This window comes from Onychostruthus taczanowskii, unplaced genomic scaffold (assembly GCF_017590055.1).
Source record: "Onychostruthus taczanowskii isolate IOZ18803 unplaced genomic scaffold, ASM1759005v1 scaffold55, whole genome shotgun sequence".
NCBI lineage: Eukaryota > Metazoa > Chordata > Aves > Passeriformes > Passeridae > Onychostruthus > Onychostruthus taczanowskii.
The window spans coordinates 929,605-948,606 of record NW_024503124.1 but is presented as its reverse complement, the minus strand read 5'-3'; the positions used below and the strand labels follow the sequence as shown (position 1 = coordinate 948,606).

Genomic DNA, 19,002 nt, shown 5'->3' with positions numbered 1-19,002 from the left:
AAACTGCAGCACAGTGATTTTGGTTCCAGAGAATTACTAGAGGTGACTAAAAATTAAGAATTCCCACAGAAAAAAAAGAAAAAATAAAAAATAATAACTTTCCTAAGCCATAGGTAAAATTCCCTGCAGGAGCTGTAGGACAGTATATAATGACATCCAAGACACACTGAAATTGTCTGAGTCAAATTGCAGATTGTGTATCTTGGTGCTATTACATTTGCATGCTGATAAGAGTTTGTAATAACTGTTCTATATTGCTCAAATGCTGCTCTTGTTTATTGCTTGGCTTAAATTATGTGGGGTTTGTCATATAAATATAACTCACTCTCTGTAGGAAAAGGTCCACAAGATTCTATTATCTACACATCATTTTGGAGGGTGTACTTTATTATCGATTGATATGCTTTTCATGAAATGGAATCTCTGGGCTCCAAGTACTTGACATCTCTGTGGAAACAGCCTGCCTGTTTCAGGAGGGCAGGGCCCTGAGTCTGGCTCAGCGAACATCAAGGAGTGATTGTACCCTTCAATTTAGTTACATGCACATTGATCCCGAGTCAAGAGCTCTCTTGACTCAGGATTTCGTGGCTGGAGGCAGATTTAGGGCTTGTGGGGTGGCTTGTGTGTGGTACTGGCAGGAGGCTGCGTGCCCTCTTTGGTTAATAAAGTTTCTGCTTTAGTGAAGCTGAATGCAACAGCCCTTGATAGAGCTCTGTGGTTTCTAAAGTGATTTCCATCGTGGTATTCCTGTGACCATTAATTCTGTGTGGTTACCTGCTTCTTTTGTCTGTTTTGGGAGTCATACTGTCAAGTTAGTATTCACTTGGGATGAGCAGCCATCTCAGGTCAGAACCAGTGCAGAAAAGGTGCAGAGCTGCTGGTAGCTGAAGATGCTGCTGATCCTGTGGGCGAGCACACGAAACGTTCCAGGAAGATATGCCAGAGGCTCAAATTATGTAATGCCTCGAGCAGGAAGCCACCGAATTATGTGTGGAGCATGTCAGCAGCAACAGCCTGATGTCCCTGGCCAGGCTCCACGGCAGGAAGGAGCTGGCTTTCTCAGCAGCCTCCCAGGAGTGAGCGCTGTGCAGGAGCAGCCTGGCCCGGGGGAGGCAGAGCTGCTGGGAGGCAGGCTGCTGACACCACATCCCTCACTGATGGCCAGAGTGACAGGGAATTCTTCACCTTTACCTCCTGCCTTGTGTGCTTGCCTCTTCTTTTGCTTTGCTTTGGGTTTTTTTTCTTACTCCTAGATCCTGAAAAAAAAAATGCAAAGAAAGAAAGGACCTTTTTAGAAGCTACCGGATTAGGGATGTACAGGCAATTCATGTCTGAAAAATGTTAACAGTTGTGTGGCTAAAATTAACTAATCAGCTATGGTCGAAGCTGCTTTTCGGCACAAAATGAGAGAAGGTTTGGAAGGTAATGATCATTTCAGTATATTGACAGACTAAAATTGTCATATTTAAATTAAGTCTCTAATGGTCTTTTCTAAATTGGGTGCTTGTACTTTGCTTTTAATTAGAATGAGGCAAAAGGTCCTTATTGGAATTCTAAAGTTATACTCTGGGTAACTCAAGGAGGTGATTGTCTGTAACCAAGTGTCCATCAATGGGAAAGTCTTGCAGAAGTGTGCACTTGTCATTTTCTCTGAGCATTTCAGAGTGACAGGTGAAAAAGAACCTTGAATGATGGATGCCTCTGGATGAAAACTTGTTTTCTGCTTGAAACTAAAAATAAAAGAAAAAGAATCTGTTGACAATCCCAGAGTCTTGACGAAGGCTGCCCATCCTTTTGAAGGGTCATTATGATTCAGCTGGGTCTTTGGCAAAAGGAAGTCTTTTCCTTGTAGCTTATAAAGGGGTAGGTGGTGAAGAGAGGAAACCCCTGGGGTGAATGCAAAGGCCAGGTGCCAGTGAAGAAACACGTTGTGCCTTACTGAACAGTAGTGAAGAAATGTGTGTTGTGGCCAAAATGAACACTGGCCACATCAGAATTTGATGCCTTTACACCTGCCCTAGTGTTCAGGTGCAGCTGAAATCCTGTGATATCTAGTTAGGTGTTCAGGAAGTGAGGAACATCAAATTAAAGATCCTTTACAAAAAAAAAAAAAAAAGGCAGGCATCAAGGTACTTAAGACCAGCTTATTCACGTTAAAAAAAAAAAATTCTTTAGAAGATGAGAAAAATTAAAATTGTGGGGTTTTTGTATTTTAGCCTTGACACCCAGCTCTGGCATGAAGGGCAGAGCTGAGGCTGCAGCCACTGTCTGTTCCTCCATCACTCGTCCTGTTCCTGGGAATTACAAGCTGCTCACTGCTTCTGGAAGTGAGACTTCACTCTGGCTCTGTTTCCCTCAAAGAATTTACAGGCTTGCTGAAAGGGCCACTGGAGATTTTGGACACAAACAAGCTTCTGAAGAAATACTTAACTGGTGGAAAGACAGAGAGAGAGATTTTTGGTATTTGCATAGCTAAAAAGAAACTGATTTTCTTGGTTAAATTTATGAGATTGTACTTGTGTGTTTACATGGAACAGGAGAAATTTCAGGGCCCAGTGGCAGTTCTGCCCAGAAAGCTGTGGATGATTAAAACCAGTGGGGAAGCAGGTTGTGTTTCTGGTATGTGCATTAGGGCTGCTGGGATGCTCCTGCTTCCACTGGAGCTGGGCTGGATCCCACGCTGATGTAACCCTGCTGAAATCTGACTGCACTCTGCAGGAGAACAAAAAGGGCAGAGGTGTGTCTCTGGTTGCAGACTAACAGAGCAGGTTGTATGCTTGAAAATAGCCTTGTCATGTCTTTGTTTTCCCAGCACAGGCGTGTTTTGGACAGGGAGTTTATTTTAGCGTGAAGCTGGCTCTAGCTGACCCAGAAGTAAGTGTAAGGATGCTTTTGTGTGGAGCTGCCAAGTTCTGGAGACCCAGTGGTATCTTGTCATGTAATTATGAGCTGCTGAGGTCAGTCTGAAAGTGCACCAGCAAAATGAAAGAGTTTGAGGCATTGGAAAAATAATTACAAAAATAATTGAAATCACTGTGTAGTCTCTTACTAGAAGAGCGTGCTGTCAATATTTATTGAGAACAAAGTACGTAGCCATCATCCTCTCAGCATTGCTATTTATGATTTGAAACATCTTCTCTTTTAATGGACCTTTTTGGCAACTTTGGGAGGATTCAGCAGAGGAGGAAACTATTTTCTTTAACTGCCCTCATTGCTGTAATTGTGATTGCTGTGGTTCTCAGTCCCTCTGGTCTCATACTCGGGGTGTTTTATGTACCATGAGTTCTCAATGCAAATGCTAGACCCACAACAGGCTGAGACACTTGTTTTCTGCAATCTGTTTCTAATACTGAGATTTTTTTTTCTTCTTCTCATAAAACTTAAACCTCATAAAACTGAAGAGCATGAGGTCAAATTTAATTCTGTGTAAGCACCTAGTGGATATTGAGATGTTCTCAACTTTAGGCTTCAATTTATTTTTTCTATAAAGGAAAAAAGATGAAGCTTGATGGAAGAGAGAAAAATACAGCTTCTGATCTAATGTGCAGGAGCTCTTGATTAATTTGAAAAAGCAGCAGTCAATTTCCTATTATTTTCAATAATGCTGAAGACACTTGAAGGATTTCTAATGTGAATTTGGATCTGATTTCATTTTGGAGCACTCTTTGGTCATTTTCATTGCTGTTTGTGCAAACCTGCTGCTTTGCTTGCTGAAGAGCTGTTGTGCTCACGTGCAGTTTAAGGTCTCACACTTAGGTCTTACAGGTGGGAATCAATGGGTTTGTGCATTTGAAAAAAAAGAGGGGTGGAAAGGAACACCACCAAAGCAGCCCTGCCCACTTGTACTGCTCAGAGGGACAGCAGTGTTTGTGCCCCTGTGCTGCCCCTTCCCCTCCAAAGATGGGGAAGGACACAAGAAGAGGATGCTTTCATCCTTCCAAAGTGTTGGCAAAAGCAGTGGAGGAAGTACATTCTAGCACTGATAACAATGGCATCATTTACTTTTTACCCAGAGCTGGATGATAAAGAGACCTGATGGTATGTCTCAAAATAAAATACTTTATTTTCCCTGCTCCTGACACACTGCTCCATCCTTAGTCTCCATTGTGTCACCTTCTAGTTTTAAGTGCTTGGAAGAATGGGTGCCATGTGTTCCTGTCACCTGCAGCTATGATGCTTCTGCTTAAATAACAGGGATTTCAAAATAAAATGAACTTCAAACGAAAACTCACTGAGCACTCAGTGTTTGTTTGCTACAGTGTAAATATTCTGATCCATAAGGAGAAATTATTTCTGGAGGAAAAAGAAGGTCTTGAAGTAGTTTACTGTGATTTTATTAGGTAATTAAATATGAATATGCACAATTAAGGTTTTTCTTTTTCTTTTTTTTTTCTTTTAAGGGAAAGGAAGACATTTTCTACAATGTGAATTTCTACAGAACAACTTGTGATTTTCAAAAGGTATGCATTTCTTGTTCTTTTAGTATTTTAATTGTTTTTTACTAGATGATCAACTTCCAGTTTAAAATACGGTTTACCATTGCAATGCTGCACTGCCCATGTCAGTAGAATGAAAAATGTGTCCTGAAAAAGCAGCGGTCGGGGTTCATGAGAGGAGAGAAGTTATTAGAAATTTAGATCAGAAGTGCACATTCCGAGGATGCTGTGCTCTCCTGACACCAGGCATCCTGGCATGAAGGAAGTGTGTACGTGTGAGGTTGGTCAGACACTGGCAGATGTGGGTATTCACAGTTCTCAGAGGCCTTATCTTTTTGGAGTCTAGCATTCTGGAAGGTTTGGATGAGCAGAAATTGTTCTTTTGTGTGCTCCCCCTCAGGCCCAATAAACTCCAGTGATAACTGTTCCTAAACAGCTGCAAAGTCAATTGAAGTTCTAGAGTCTCTGTGTTCCTGTGAGAAGAGCAGGTTCTTCTCACTTTATGTTTGGGGAGAACAAGGTTTTTACTTTCTTCTAGTACTCAGGGATGGGTCACTTGCATGCCAACTTATGTTCCTTCCTAGTCTGAGTAAAGTTTTATCCATCCCACTGGCATACAGGGTTCTTACCCTTTTGGCTTCTGCTGTCTGAAAACTACTTTTGCTCCAGAAGCCCCAAGCTGGCACAAAATTACAATTGCTTTAGCAATCCAGGCCTTGAGCAGGCTCAAAAAGTTGCTGTGGTAAATTTTAGTTTCTGGCTGATCCCGACTGAGACCTCAAGCTGGGTTTAGATGAGTTCTCTGATTCCTGTTGTACTGCACAGGTGCAGAGCAGACTTCATGCATGACTTTTGAAGTGATAATGATGAGATGGTGCATTTGCTTTTAACTGTTCTTCTAAAACCACGCCTAAATTCGTACGAGAGTTCTCCGATGTGGTCTGAAATGAAATCGTGAGAAATCTCAGATGAGGATTCCAGTTGCTGATGGATCTGCTCTAAAGGGATCTTCAGCAGGAAAATTTCATTGCAGAAAAAGTCATTGACACCAAAGGATGTGGTTGTGGTGTTTATCTAGAATTGTAGAATTAGAAGTAATGGTACAAAGGTTGTAGGCAGTATTCTACCTATCCTACCTTGGCATTAGTGATTCAAACAGACTTGTTTTCCTTGTTTTTCACTCCTGGATTGTTGGTTTATCCATGTAGTCTGTGCCACAAGCATTTGGGAATCTGCTGCACTGTGACCTGGTGTTCTGTCACAGTTGGTTTGTTTATTTGTAACTGATAAAAATAATTCTTCTGTGGGCACAAGTACAGTTTAAAATAATTGAAAAAGAAAAAAATAAGCCTACGTTTGCCAGAAATAGCTTTCTTGGAAAGTAGAAACTTCTGTAAATATCTTTGTAGAGCAATGGTCTGAAAATACAGATGGGGCTGACTTCTTATCCAGGTGCAACAGTAGAAATCTTACTAGTAAGAGATTTAGAATGAATTCCCATTAATGGCAGAACTGTTGGTTCATTTGTTAAAAGTGACAAAGGAATAGGAGATGAATGAGTTTACCTGGAGTGTCTGATAAGTTTGATGCTTTCAAAATAAGAGTAAATATTAGATGAGAAAGCCCATTTGGAGTTAGTGAAGGAAATTAGGGATGTTGCTTTTCATTTTCCACTGGATCCTCTTTTTAACCATTTCAACATAGCGTGAAGAAGGATATGCCATAGGCATATCACAGCATCCTGGAAGTCAAAGACCTCAAAAACTTTGTGGAAAAAAGGAACAGCAGATTTCAAAACTCCTGACTTTTTGCATCAAGTAAATATGAGGAGAACTTGGCTCCATAAGAAAACAGAAGTAGCCCCAGGCAGTCACAATTTGTACAGCCAGTTTTAGGGTCTGTGAACAGCATGCTGCAGTTAATACTGCTTGCATTGAGGGTGCCTGGGAGAGGTTTTCTGGGTAGAAGCCTGTTAAAATATCATATTGTTAAAGATTAAATGGGGCCATTCTGTGCTGTCCTGTGTTTCATTACAGTGTGATTCCAGGCAGTATTTCTTCAGGAGATGAGGTCAGGCAGTGCATCCTTAAAGGTTTATTCTGTTTACATAGTGGTGGGTGGGAGGGCAGGCCTGTGCAAATGGGAGATGGTGCCTTTATCATAACACATCATTTACCTGTAATCATGTTCCCCTTAGGAGAGCATTAGTCATGTTATTGAATAATCAGGAGCTGCAGGAACTTTGACCCCCGCTCCTAGTCTGAAAGAGATTGAGCTGAAGAGAAAACTAGCCAAAGAAAATCCTTTATTTAAAGGGTGGTTTCCAACACTGTTGAAAGGAGAGAGGGCTGAATGCCTGTTCACGTTTGTAGTGTGAAACTGGGCATGATGTTCACTAGGCATTCCTGATTGGAATAATAATTAAAACAATGTACTGCTCCTCGCAGTTAGCTCATTGATTTTATTCATCAACACTTCACAGTTGATTTTTATGGAGGTGAAATAAGATCCCTCTGGTATATTTACAGAATTGCAGACCTTTTTTGTGAAGGACAGAGTCTATTTGGCATGTGCACTTTTGATTAAATTACCTGTGCTCCTGTGGGTACTTGTGTGTCACTGTATCTCTGAGTTGGGGAGCTGAGAGCAGCATTCCTTGGCCAAACCTTGATGGAGTTCCCTCTGGGTAATCTGCCTGCTGCAATCACAGAACTATTTTGCACTTGTTTTTCTTGTGCCAGGGTGGAACTCTCACACCTACTGAGCATAATTTAGGATGAGTTTTAGTCCCAATCTATTTGCTGCCTGGTAATTATAAGGGGCATGGTAACTGGTCCCAAATGGAAGTGACACTTTATAGGGGAGAAAATAAGGGAAAGTTGCCCTTCTTGTTAGGGACCAAAGCCATTTGCTCACACTGCTGTTGTCAAAATAAAGAGGTTTTCACTCCTGGCTTTAGGCTGTGTCTCCACTGGATATCTTCTTACTGCTCCTGAAAACACAGCAATAAACATATTTTGTGGAGGTATTTTCTACTTGAGCTGGATTTTGCATCCATTTTAGCCATGAACTGTTCTCTTAATCAGGTCCATTGAATCCTACAGCCTATCTGATTCTTTTTCCATGTAATCTCTGTCTTCTGGAAATTGTGTCCTTATAGGTCTAAAAACTTATCTGCTGTTCATAAGCAGCATGCATAGCTCACTAAGGTGGGGTATACTCTGAGTTTCCCTTCAGATGGCCAATGTTTTCTTTATAATAAAGTTCTCTTATTCTTAGCACATTTCTAGGTCAGGAATGCCTAAAATATCTTTGGTCATTAAAACTTGGAGTCAACAGTATAAAGCAAAAATAGAGAGGCAAAAGAAAAATAAATGAAGCTTACTGCATCCAGATGAAGTATTGTTTTCCAAATATTCCCTGCTGCTTGTGATCATGTCGTTGTCTTTGTGCTTTCCTTTGGAAGACTGTTCTGTTTAATTACAGCAAAATCCAGCATTGTGCAGACATTTATGTGAGGGAGGTGAGCATGGAAGGAACAGAAAACGTATGTAGTGGCAAAGGGCTCAGCCTGAGAAGGATTGTTGGTTTGGAGAGGAGGCAGAGCTCTGGGAGCTAAAAGCAAGTGATAACAAAAGCATACTGATAATTTATGGCAGGTGTGACTGTCTCAGTTGTCAGGGTCTCTGTAGTTTCATCTACATTTAAACTGACACTTGTGATAAAGAAAATAGAGGCTGGGAGTGAGAATGGAGACTAATTTCTTGTCCCTGGATGCTTGTTCACACCAAAAGCCTGTGTGAGGAGGGAATCAGGGACTGAGCTGGCCCAAAAGCAGACCTGATAAATAACATTCTGAAATGTCATTTCTGATCTGGAGGAGAAAAGGCCCCAGGGGGATCTTATTGCCACCTTGCAATGTTCAAGAGCATCTTAAAGATGAAGACAAACTTTTTAGTAGGGCCTTGTGACAGGACAAGGGGTAATGGCTTTGAATTGAAACTGGGTATATTTAGGGGAGACATAAAGGAGAATTTTTTACAGTGAGAATGGTGAAAAAACTGGAACAGGTTTCCCAGTTAGATTGTGGGTGCCCCATCCCTGGAAACAGTCAAGGTTAGCCTGGGTTGGTCTCTGAGCAACTTGGTCTAGTTGAAGATGTTTCTTGACATTGAAAGGCTCTTTCCAACCAAAAGTATTCCAAAAGGGATTTTTTTTTTTTTCTTTCAATCTGAGTCAGTTTTCATTTTTTCTGCCAGAGCAAAAGTTAATGGTGAAAGAATGAGTGACTGGTGGAGTTCTGGAGGGGATTCCAAAGTTTACCAGACTGCTGCCTCAAGCTGGTCTGTGGTAGGTCTGTCTGAAACCTGAATCATCAGACATTCTAATGCAGAAAAGGGAGAAAACAAATCTTGGCTCCTGTAAATTTTACTTGTTTATGATAAGAGTTGTCGTAGGCTGAGAAAGGTTGTTTTCTTTGTGTATTTCTTTAAGTGACTGCCTTGTAAAACTGTCCTGAGAGATTTATCTGCCGTTCCCCAGGAAGGAAAGACTATTTGCTGTTTTTTGAAAATATTATATAAAGAACTAAGTCATAGCGTTCTTTGATTCAAAATTTCTATTTCATCAATGCCTGAAGTGAAACCTTCTTTTAAAATGTGTGAAGTCCTGATTTTGTATCCAAAAGTGCAGAGTATGGGAAGAACAAGTCAGAAAACAAAAGACACACAGTGGCACCGTGTACTGTTTGGGCTCAATGAAACCTGAAGGAAGTGAGGTTCTTGCGAACCATTTTGTTCTGTGCAGGTTCAGCTCTCTCAGGCATACTGGGGTTCTTCATGGCTTCCCCTCTCCCCCTTCTTTTCTGTTTTCTGGTTGTTTTCTTAGTGGATTGTATTGGATCCAGAGGCAAACCAGAGCACAAGAGTCTGCTGTAGTTATCCAGCAGCAGTGTGTGAAATGGAGAGAGTGGAACAGAAAGGAGTGGAGGAAGGAAACTCTTCCCTTTCTTGCTTCTACCCACAGCTGGCACGACTCAGTGCCACAGCTGGAGGGCAGAGACCTGAGTGACATTCCTGTGTTCCCAAGGGAAACCTGCTGACACATTCGTGGCATTTTTGCCACTGACTTCAACTGAGGCTAATTATGAGAGAAATGGAGAGTGAAAGAATTAGCAGGATGATCTGAAAAGTATGGGGAGTGCTGCGAGATAAAGGCAGCAAGGTAGCAAAAGTGGGAAACGCCATCATAAAACTGTCGGGTACAGGAAATACCTACGTGGTGGGAAAGAAAGAGAGGTCGTGCACAGCTGAGTTTGGACAAAATGTTTTATTCATTTCTGACTCTCTTCTGTTGAAACTATCTGCCAAGACCTACTATTGGTACAGCAAGATTACTGGCCTGTTGGATGCTCTCTTTTAAACTGATGTATCTCCTCCTGTCACATGAACAGTGCATTCATTTTTAACCCTTACTGTTTTCTGGAGAAGCCAAAAAGGAAAATGACTAAATTATTGCCAAAAACTGCATTGTATTTTGAAAGGATTTTTCTTTTCATCCTGTATTTTCAACTACTTTAAACTGTAAAATTATGGAAAATTTCAGAGGGATGTTTGCTCTGATATGGAGGAGCAGTATTTGGTTGAGTGTAAAAATCTAAATCTGCAAACAGATGCTAATCAAAGGCAAAACTTCTCAGTATCTTCTGGCTTTCCTAGAGCTTGCTTTTGTTCTACTGTTCCTATCTGTTGTGATTTTGCTCTTAAAAGGAGTACTGCAGTAGAGAACAGGGAGAGTGTGTGTGTGTGTGTTATGGAGTCTGCCCCACTGCAGCTGCTTACCCAAACTAATCCCTTCTGATCACAGTACCTGTAAAAACTGCAGGCTGAGAAGGTGGCACGTGCTGTTCCACATCAGAATGATGTCTTGGAGGCAATGGAAATACCTGTGGCAAATTGAATTGACATTCAAAACTTCATTTATAATCGTGGTTATTATGATTTCCTCTTTCTCTGTGTACATATTTGGGATCTACTGAGTGTAAATTTTCCATGCTCGACAGGTTGCCTAAGCCAGAAAAGTAGGAAATAACTCCCAAAAGAACTGCTGCCAGATCTCTGAAGCATGTATTGAGCTGTTTGATCTGAAACACAGTGTGTAAGGGGTGCTGTGCCAAGTTTTGAAAGGTACAGTATGTGGAGTGATGAGACTGCTGTCTAGTTATTTTCTGTACCCAAAGGGTAAGGACAAACAGGGAATGTTGTTTATTGCTTAATGACACACACGCCACTTTTCAGTGGTTTATATTTTAGCTGTTGTTTCTTCCCCTCAAAACTAATGAGACATGTTAAACATCAGAATGAAAAGCAGCAAGCAAATCTACTTAGATGTCATAGTGCACTTTGTGCTCTGTGATGGGTACCAGGCTGAGAACTCGGATCACAAACATGATCATTTGCAGTTAGCAGATGGGAGGACATCTCTGGAGCTGCTGTACGTACTGCAAGTATTTCTTGTGCTGATGCATCAACTGCTTTTCCAAGATCTGCACCACCCCTTTCTCGGGCATTTGTATGTTTTTGTACACTTGGAAGACTTTGACCGTTTGTGCTTGGTTTGGGTGTTTTTATAAATGACCTGATGATCAGATTCCCCCTTTAAAAAGGAAGCTGAGCCTCACTTCCCTCATTCTATCAGATGGTCACACGTGTGTGCCCAGCTCCTGGCTGTGAACATTTGGCCATACAAGTCTGTCTGCCTGAAAACCAGTAGAATTCCTTTTGTCTCTGCAGGCCTTTATGGTCTGCTTTTGTGTCAAGGGTCTAGTAAAGAACTGGTTAGATATTCTGGAAAATCCAAAAAATAAACTTTTGTGGTTTAAAATTAATTTTCTTTTGGCCTTTTTCTATGTGTCTTAATTGAACAATTTGTGCCTAGATTCTGCAGAATCTTTTTCTTTTTAAGCTGTGTTTAAGCACAGTTGGTGAACTGGGAAGCTGGGAAGCTTACCCTTTTAAAATGTTAAGCAGTTTGAGGCTGTTTCCAGGTGCATGTTTTGAAGGAAATCAGAGGCTTTCCTCTGCTCATCACTGATGTATCAGCATGGAGGCTCTTCTATTGTCACATATAATCTGGAGTCAGATTTTTCATTATTAATACTCCTCTGTGTTAATTTGCTGTGAAAGTGATGGTCCGTTGGTGGGAGGGCAGTTGTCCTCTCCTCTACCCAGTAAGTGTGATCAGCAGTTTTGGCTTGGCTGTGCTTTCCTTGTCCCTTCTTTTCCTGGCAGCTCACAGGGGCTGGCAGCAGGTGACACAGGACAGCAGGTGACACAGGACTGCAGGTGACACGAGAGCAGGAGATGATGCCATTGAAGCCACTGCGACTGCAGGTGACACGAGAGCAGGAGATGATGGCATTGAAGCCACTGTTGTACTGGTGGCTGCAGCAGAAGGTGCTGGAGTCAATATCACAAACCCAAACCCAGGCTCTCTGACAGTTTACTGCTTATCTTTCCTCTGCCATTTTTTTTTTTCTTTAAGAACTGTGTCCAGAACATGAGGTTTGTTTCCTTATCTTGAGTATTTTTGTTAGCACTTGATGTGACTTGATATAAACAATGTGAATTCAAGTCAAGTGGTTAAATGTTAAAACAGCTTCCCACATGTGTTGGTTTACTGCCAGGGAAAGAATTACAGCAGAAATGCTGTATTTAACCACTAATCAAACATTTATTATTGTTGAAAGAATGATCTGACAAGGATAGAGCTGGACTAAAATATACAGGTTGTATTTCATGGAAGGGAAAAGCTTTATTAATATTTGAAGAATGGCTTTAATTAGTCTGACTGTTGGTAGGTGTGTTCATTTTCTCAATGTACATCTGATATAGCATTTTTCACCAACTTATAATTGGCAGTTTCCCATAGGAAATAATCATTATTGGTATTATAAAAGTACTTTGTATCTATCACATTTGGGAAATGAAAGTTTTGCAAAGGTCAGAATAAAGTGTGCCCCCAATTATGCTAATAACTCATACCACAAATGATCCACTGGAAGGTTTAATAGCTTGGTAGTCCTCTTTAGATTTTCTGAGAACAGGAAGAATTAATATTACATTTTGACACTTTACAGAAAGGTGAAAAAAGTAATCTTCCTTCTCTCTAGCTTTGGAAGTTTGTACCTGAACTCTCTTAGTTGCTTGAGGGTCTTGAAATGTTGGGTGGGTTTCAGTTAGGATTTGTTGGGGCTTTTGTTAAGAATTCTTTTTAAAAGCATTTTGTTCCTCTTCACACTGAAGTAGGTATCTTTTTTTTTTTAAATGATCCCGTGGTTGCAGGTATGTAGCATGTTTTGACATTTGGAGTAATCTGTAAGTTTTATTTGGAATTTGGCAGTAAAGTCTAATAGACTGATTCTTTTGCTAGATTGCTGAATTAATTTAAATTAATAACTTGGCAGGAAGTATTAAAAGTTATTTTAAAAAAGCTCTTCAAAATGAAAATTTTACAGCAAACTAGATTTTAATTTTGCTTTTCACCTGCCAAAATAAAAAAAAAGAAAATCCATAGTTTCCTTCGAGGGGTACTGCACATCTGCACTCAACACCAAAGACTGGAGTAAAGCATCCAGAGGTTTTCCAAACGTCACAACAAATCTTCAGAATGTAATTAGTTAGAATTATATATATAATATATATTATATGGGTTTTCATGTGTAACATATCCACCAGAGAGATTTCCTTAGAGCCAGAGTCTGCGTTGCTTGAAGTGCTTTTTCTGTTTGTCATTTTGCTAAAACCTGACTAAAAGGCTGGATGAAATGGTTTACTCCTGGGGGTGATTATCCTAATACTCCCACCGTTCCTGGATCTCCTGAGTTGTTAGAGAACCCATCAGGAGAGCAGTCTGAAAGCTAACATTTGCAAATGTCTGCAAATTGAATTATAAATGTCTCTGGTAAACAAAATGTTTGCTGCACTGTGTCAGCTCCACTTCGAGGTCTGGCTGGACCAGGTACGTGGGGTTTGTGACATGCTTTGGGAAAATATAAAAGGCAATGAAATAAATAGCTCAGATTCATTCTTCTCACGGGGTTTTTCAAGTATAGAAACGTTTCTCCTTGCATTCTTTACTTGAAACTCTTGTCCCTTTTCCTGTTTTCTGTAAGCTTTACTTAAACAGAGATGCAGATGGTTTATTGCTCCTTTTAGAGGAGCTGTAAATGGGGAATATTGACGAGCCTGGCACTGAAGGAGGAGGCTGTTAGGAATGTGCTTACCCTGGTTTGGTGGGCTGCTGCTTCACTGGAGGTGTTGTTCTGCTGCTTGCAGCGATCAGGGCTGTAGCAGGGCTGCCTTCATGAGATGTCTCTTACAGAAATGTTCCTTGAGGACAGTTTTTCAAGCAGCAGCACTGCCAGCAAGGCCTTTCTTGCACAAACACTTCTGTATCGAGCGCGTTCTGGTGCACTGGACCACACTTGTAAATAAAGAGAAGGATGGGAGCAGGCTGTTGGTAGACTTGAAACTTCAGCCTTGCTTTCGTCCTCCTGGGAATAGCTTTTTCTGTTCTGGCATTTCTTTATTTTTCCATTGTCAGTTGTGATGAATGCCTGATGCTGAGTGCAAAGATTCTTCGTCTTGGCTGGTTTTTTATACTCAAGTTCTCTCCACAGGCAAATTACTCTTCTTCAGCTTAAACACCTCAGTTCAGTGAGGGGACACCATTAACTCCAGTCAAGCTGTTTTTACCTAGAAGATTATTTCTGTGCAAATGCTGTGAGGAAGGGATAAAGGCAAATTTGTCAAAGCTACCTGGTGAAGCCCATGCACATGTGATTCCAGAAGGGTTCTGTTTTTCATAGCTACTACAGACTGCATGGTACAGTCCAAAACACGTTTCCCAGAGCAAATTCTAAGTTTTGAGCATGGGGCACACAAAAGAAAGTAAAATTAGGGTCCAAAAGTAGTTTTACTCAGCATATGTAGTGAAGTACATGGCAGTATTTATATTTGATTAGGTGGGCACTGCACTCCTTACTTGGCTGTGGTTTCATTAAACATTCAAAATGGTGTGGATTTTATTCCATAGCTGTGTGAACAATTAAATTCCCTGAAATTTTTCTGACTGTCCTAATTTTTTTTTTCCATCTGAAGCTTTGCTAATGCAGGTCTCATCACTGCTCACTCTGCCAGAGAGTCAGGTATGTCTCCTGATGGTACTTGTGCTTTTAGACCAATGGGGACAAAGTGATCCAGTTTTTCCTTCCTTCCAGGTACAATTATGGGTCTCAATATAATAAAAATAAAGTGATTGAATATCTACAGAGGTTCATATGGCATATTTTCCATTTATTTTAAGTTGGGAAGCTAAAATATCTTAATTGACAATCCCATAAGGTTTATTTTTTATGAGCTCTCTTTTCTCTCTGCGGTTTTACATTTTCAGGGTATTGCTAATTCTGTAAATTTAGCTATCAGAGTATTGTAATTTAAGGCCAAATCCTTCTCACAGTTGAAAGAAAAAAATTGAATTGGTTTTATTGGAGTAGAATCAGATTTAAGGTGCAGAGCCTGAATAGTTTTTAATTATTCTAATCCCTGGACAGCTTTTCAGCCAGGACACTTCACAGGCACTAATAACATTTTATATCAGTTGAGCTTCCCCTGATGTAAAATATAAAGATCATGAGTTTGCTGTATAGCCTGCTAACATCAGTGGGACCAGTTTTTCTACTTGCATGAGCAGCCTCTAAGGAAGGAGCTGTATAAATCTGTATTGTGGTGCTTTTGTGGAGGTGTTTTTGCTTGTTTTCCTTTTGACCTTTCTTTCCCATGGGTCACTTCAGTTTATGAACTTAGTTGGCAGCTGTTGGTAGGATCAGGTCTGTCACAAAGCCTTGCAGCTCCTGTGGCAGGCTGTGGTGGAAATGCTTTATTTTGGTGCTGGAGTGTCTCACGTTCATACCTTGTACTGATGTAGGAAAGCAGAGCATCAGAAAAGAGATGCTGGTCAATCACAGGGATGACTTTCTTCTCAACAAGCAGTCAGTTCTTCAGCCAGGCAAGTGTTGCCATTCCCACTCCAGTTGTACTCAGCAATTTCAAAAAGTGGCAGAGTTTTCTTTATCAATCAGCAAACAAGCATGAAAAGAAAAACTGTGTTGGAACACAGGGCTGTGGTAATGAGTCGGGGGTTTGTGTGACTCTAACATGCCAAATTAATATTTCCAGTTCTTGAAAAATGTAAAGAAATGTGTCTCAGGGTCTTACCTTGAATTTAGCATGGCTGCAGATAGTCTTGCTGTTCTCTTCTCCATTTGGCTTGTATGAGAAGAAATATTTATAGTTTGCTTTTGTTTAAGAGAACCCTTAATTTGCCCTGTAACAGAAAACACCATAATTGAGGAAGTTGGTTTAGGTCCTCTTGTTGGATGGCAGAGGAGATGTTGTCCCTTTCCATGCAAGTGCAGAAGGACAGAGACATTCTTCCCCTGTGGCTTCTCTAATGAGTTTTAACACAAAGCTAAGCAGGTTAGAATTTCTACATCCCATTGAACCAAGCAAATCATGTGGTCACTTCTTTTTTACCTTGTTCTGCTTTTAGCAGGGGCTACAGAAGTTAACAATGTATTTATTTGCTACTGTGAGAACAGCTGAAATTCCTGATCTTCCTTTAAGGTGAATGGGAGCATTGCTCTCCTAGTTTGGGATGCCAGGATTTCACCAGCTGTGCCTACTGGCTGCAGAAGTTAAAACTAATTAAAAGCTACTTCTAGGTTACCACTGGACTGATGCTGCTGGAAGTAGTTGCTGGCTTGTCCTGGATGATGTGCTTTCCACCACAAATGGATTCTTCTCTCTTGTTGCTGCCCACGTGCAGTCCACTGCTGCTGCACGGTGGCTGCTCAGCCCTTTTGCTTTCCCTTGCTGTTATCCATTTGCTTTTGGGATTATGGGAGATGTCACTGGCCACTCCCAGGGGACACTGAGTGAAAGCCTTCCTGCAGAGCTGCTGAATAACAGGGTAGAGCAGTGTGTAGATAAACATCTTTTGGAGTCGCTGGGGTAGATGTGTTGGGCCACAACAGTCAGTGTTCAGAACTAAATTAAAGGTCAGCAAAACACAGAGCTCCTTCAAAAGTCCAAAGCACCACATGTGTCTGACTATGTTTTGTTTCTGCAGACATTAAAAGAGATGTTCCACACCCAGAAAAGTAGCAAAGAAACAGCATTTGCCATGCCAGCTAAAGGGTGTGAAAGGGAAACCCATGTATCTTACACCCCTTATTTTGATTTTTGTGCTGATATTCAGCATAGAAGTGGTTATGATGTAAAATCTAACCGTGGCATGTACCATTTTGTGCAGAGGAAGGAAATATATATTTTTAAAATTTTTTCACTGCTAATGATTAATGTTTCTTAAAAATAACTCAAACCACGACACGTCAAACCTAAAATGGTGAGCTTGGAATCTGTGTGTGGGCTGTCTCAGTCCAGCCCCTGTCTCGCAGTAGGCCCATATATGTGTGAGAATCACAGGTAAGGAAGGGCTGAAAATGAAACTCCTGCATCCTTCTTGATGGAAGGAGTAAATGCTGGTCTGCAAGGACCCTTGGTGCAGATCATAGCCAGAAAGATGTTACACGGTGTTAAGTATATTTATAAATATATATATGTATATACATAAATGTGTTTGTGACCCAAGATCTGTTTTTTCCTCGAGTCCACAGCATCTGAGTTTTGTGTGTGGATAAGGGTCCTGGAGGTTATTATGGTGCTCCTACCATTTCCTTTGCTCTTTTTCTCTGCTGACAGATGCAAACATCTCTTTCTTCTTCCCTCAGTTTCCACTTTCTCCTACAGCAGCATCAAAGAATAGGATGTGCTCTTTCCACAGAGGCTCCTTGGATGATGTGAAGCTGAAGGATATTTAGTAACCAAAGAAGAAAAGCTGGAAAGTTCTACTTCAAATAGTCTTTGGCTAATATGGAAGAAAATGTGTAGTGCAGGCGTATCTAACAGTAGGAGCTGTGGCTGGTCAGTTGTTGCATAAAGGGAGTGTGACTCAGTGGCTGATGCTTTCCACAGTATTTCACTATTTCCAAGGTATGATTTCTTAAGAGCTTCATTTGGCAGCACTTAAAAATTCTCCCTTATAATGCAGGAGAAGACTAAAGCCTCTTGGAGGCTGGCCATAAAGTTTGTTGTACACTTTACATTTACAAAGAAATGTAAATTTGTCTGATAATATAAAAATCAACTTTGTGTAAGTTGTTCCCTGTTTGGCCTGGATGGAAAATTCTTGGTCAGTGGCAGGTAAGGTCAGCATGAACACAGCCTGCTCCCTAAATCATTTATCATTGATGTGATGTTTAGTTCTGTACTAAAAAATAAGCAGGCACATTCCTTTTTTGTTTACATAGAGATTTAGAAATAGTTATATTGCCCTTCATTCTTCTAGGTTTTATTAGAAAAGACATTGAAGACAAATAGAACAGTGACAAAGCTAATAATAGGTCTTTTATGGAATGTGACTTATTTTGCCAAACTAGAGCATTTTTACATCCTTGTGCTTTTAGGCTGACTTTTCTGTAAAAGGGGGAAAAGGGCAGTACGGAGATTTGATTTAGATTTTATTTCAGCCGTGCTGAGTCAGAGTAATATAAAAATACAATAAAAACTATACATGCAGCTCACAGAAAACAACAAGCAACTCTTTTTTTTAGAACTGAGATGAACTGCTGTTTCTGCTTTTCTTCCAGTCATGAAACATCCCTAGAGACGTTCTGCCCAGTTTGCATATTTGCTTTCTCAGTGTTTGTGCCTGAATGTGTGTATGCACTCACCTGCAGTAGCAGTTCTCGTGTCAGGTGTCAAAATGGACTTGGGTGTCCTGTAAATCAACAGGCAAAATGCTGGAGCCTCAGGAGCTGGGAATGGGGCCCACAGCATGTTGCTGTACCCGACCAGGTTTGGTTTATTTGGTTTATATCCTCACTTGCATGGTGCTCACACTGTGTGCAGGAGGGATTTCACACACAAGCATTTGCCCAAGTAATTTTTAAGACGGAGCGCTTCCAAGGGCAGGATGGCAGCTCTTGTCTTCAGAGTCCCTCCAGTGCTCCTGGCACAACTGGAGCTGGCTGTGAATACCTGAATGTCAGCAATTAGAACTGTTATTGAAATAGGAAACTGCTGTGACTGTGTTTTCTGCTCATTGTCTCTGTTCTAGCTGTTGTTCCTAAAAGTAGTGCTCATGTCTGACAACTGAAAGCTAAACCTCTCTTGCTTCCCTTTGGTATTGTATTTCATCCCACACAGTAGAGGCATCCCACAAATGATAATTGCCATAGGTAGAAATAGTCTGCAGCAATAATAATCACCAAAACACCCATCCCCAGCCTGTGCAGCTCTTTGGAAGTCCTTGCAGTGTGGTTCTGGATTGCCTTCCTCATGAAGGAGGGATTCACCTTTTCAAATATAGAGCAGTAACCTTCTTCTCCCTCCTCCCACTTCTCTCAATTATCAGGTGTGCACTATATCTAATTTTAAATTAACTT

The 19,002-nt window shown here is 40.9% G+C and overlaps 1 protein-coding gene across 3 annotated transcripts in view; it reads left to right on the top strand.

Moving 5' to 3' along the window:
* Nucleotides 1-19,002, top strand: part of PLCB4 (phospholipase C beta 4) — a 186,483-nt gene that overhangs the window by 14,988 nt on the left and 152,493 nt on the right. For all 3 annotated transcript variants that reach the window (XM_041417199.1, XM_041417200.1, XM_041417198.1), the window contains exon 2: nucleotides 4,401-4,460. The gene's annotated coding sequence lies outside the window, so the exon portion shown is untranslated. The remainder of the gene's footprint in view (nucleotides 1-4,400; nucleotides 4,461-19,002) is intronic.